This window comes from Metopolophium dirhodum, chromosome 1, assembly GCF_019925205.1.
Source record: "Metopolophium dirhodum isolate CAU chromosome 1, ASM1992520v1, whole genome shotgun sequence".
Taxonomy (NCBI): domain Eukaryota; kingdom Metazoa; phylum Arthropoda; class Insecta; order Hemiptera; family Aphididae; genus Metopolophium; species Metopolophium dirhodum.
Window position 1 is genome coordinate 159586321 of NC_083560.1, and position 3164 is coordinate 159589484.

Here is a 3164-nt window from a genome sequence, read left to right on the forward strand (position 1 = left end):
AAAAAAACTTGCCACAACAAAATATTCATCTCTACTTCTTTATTCATATTTGGAGTAGGGAAACAAACTAAACACTTGTATTAAACTAAATACTTAATAACTTAATACTTAAACTTAACACTAGCTACTACAACTGATAATCATGTACTGAAATAATCTTGTTGTAGTAAAACAATTTCAAAATTTTGTTGCAGTCGGTGCGTTTCCTTTTTGTTTTGAAACATATATTTTGCAACAGAATGTTGCGTTGCGCAACAAAATGTTGCAGCCGTTGCGTTTCCAGCTTTAGGCTGGACGGTAAAATCTGTAGGTGGCTAAAAATCGCCCGTTACACCGGTACGTGAATATGGGTGAATAGAGGTATGTTGAATTGTACGTGACGTGGCGTCGGGTGTGATGGTCGTCGGTGACACGGTACAAAAAAAGAAACACGTAAGCGGTCGTAACGACGGTTACGATGCGAGAGCTAGGCGAGTGCCAGCGGCCGGTACTCGTCTGTGCTACATAATACAAGATTCCTAATAAGCTCGTATATTTTGTTTTTAATTTTTATCAAAAAAAAATGTCACCCGGAAAGTAAAATTAAATTTTTATGAGCGTTTGAACTTCAAATTTTTACAACTCAATGTCCCACGTAGCGGTTTTCTTATTTTGTTGTAATTCAAAAACGAATACTACCTATAGATTCATGAAATTTACACCATGTGTTTATTTTATCAATTCCTATAGATAGGTACTTGATAAAATGTTCAAAATATGTTGACTCGTTTTGAGCTGTTTACGGATGTTATCAATTTTTTTTTGTCTATAAATAGGAATTAAATGGTATTCAATTGCTCACCTTTTTAAATAAAAAATATGATATTACCTTAATGTAACTGTCAGGCCGTTCTTCAACGCCAATAGTTTCTCTGGAGGAGGAGCTCGTTTCAGATATATATGGTCTCAATAAAATCACCAATTCGTCAAATGATTTAATTGACATACGATAATAATTAAAAAAACGATCCGGATATTGTCTCAAGTCAGAGTATAAGCAGTGGAACTCACCCAAAGTTATTCTCTGAGCATTGAGTGGGTGGACCCAATAAATACGGTTTCGTTCAACTGTGTCAGCAGCGAGCGCGACACATACCAACTCGACGTCGTCTAAAAGTTCTAAGGCTCGGGCCACACGATGCGTTTTTTCCGCAGACATCGTATGCGGCGATTCAGCATGCGGCAGGGTTCAAAACGAAAACACATTGCTATAAATGCAACCGTCCACACGACGCGGCATGCCCGGAAATGCTGCGGAAATTTCGTATTGCCGTAACCAGACACAAATGAAAATAACATTATTTCAAATTAAGCCGTCCACACGGTCCAGTATTCCGCATGCGGTGCTGATATATATTTATTTTATTAAATTGTATTGATAATAGTAGTAAAAATGTTTAAAAAATGTTTTGATTATGAAAAAATGATAATTGAAATTGAGTCGAGGCCATGCTTATGGGATGTCGGGTCAAAGGAATATAGTGACAAAAATCTAAAGGCCTTGTCTTGGAATTCAGTCGCTGAAGCCATGTATGCCGATTGGAATGAGCTTTCGCCATCACAAAAAGACGAAAGAGGTAAGTTAATATAATTATACCTAATCTTTACTTTCGTAATTAAAATAATATAACTTATTATTTTTATTTTATTTCTATACCTGCCAGACTGCTTACTCAATTACTCTTGAGTATACATAATACACAACTATTTTGTTTTTACCCTCTACAACTTAATAATTGTAGTCTAATAATGTAGGTACAGTTATTATTTTAAAGTTCATTTAACTCACATTTTTTATCCCTTATCTACTGCATAAGTCTAGGTAAAATATTACTCATTATATAAAAGTCAACTACAAATAATTTAAGAAAAACAACGAGAATTGTATGTATTAAAATTATTAAAAAATTATAATAATATAAGTATCACAAAAAAAAATTTAAATAATATTACTATAGCTAGTATTAATTACTAATTATTATTTTACCTGCTATGTTCTTCGTGCTCTTGAAAGCCTGTAGTTAAATACACGCCGTTTATCATTTAAATCTCGTCCAGGATATGGTCTCAACAAATTTGTATGCAAACCAAAAGCCTCATCAGCCAAAAAACACATACGGTAATGGAGGATAAGACGAAAGAGGTAAGTTAATATAATTATACCTAATCTTTACTTTCGTAATTAAAATAATATAACTTATTATTTTTATTTTATTTCTATACCTGCCAGACTGCTTACTCAATTACTCTTGAGTATACATAATACACAACTATTTTGTTTTTAACCCTCTACAACTTAATAATTGTAGTCTAATAATGTAGGTACAGTTATTATTTTAAAGTTCATTTAACTCACATTTTTTATCCCTTATCTACTGCATAAGTCTAGGTAAAATATTACTCATTATATAAAAGTCAACTACAAATAATTTAAGAAAAACAACGAGAATTGTATGTATTAAAATTATTAAAAAATTATAATAATATAAGTATCACAAAAAAAAATTTAAATAATATTACTATAGCTAGTATTAATTACTAATTATTATTTTACCTGCTATGTTCTTCGTGCTCTTGAAAGCCTGTAGTTAAATACACGCCGTTTATCATTTAAATCTCGTCCAGGATATGGTCTCAACAAATTTGTATGCAAACCAAAAGCCTCATCAGCCAAAAACACATACGGTAATGGAGGACTTTCTGTATTAGGTAAGCATGTTGGTTTTGGTATATTTAGTTCTTGAGCATACAGTTTTTTTACCAAATGTGCATTGTCTAAACACAGTAGAATCTGATTCCCTCCCGTAAGCTCCAACATCAATACACCTTTTAGAGTAACATGTAATTCATCAAATGTAGAAATTGACATCCGAAAAAAATTACGCTAGAGTACAGCCCGGTCCTATAAAAATCGGATCGGCCCAGACCAAATATTTAAGACAATTTGTTAAACCGGATCAGACCAATTCCAAAAATATATTTTTCAACCCAGACCAATTTTGAACCATGCTTACAAACTTTTTATAAGCCCGGACCAGCCCAGCTCGGATTTTTATTTTTTTTTTTTAAACCAAACCGCCCAACCCGGGATCATAAGTTTTTAATAAAACCCCGGACCAGGACAA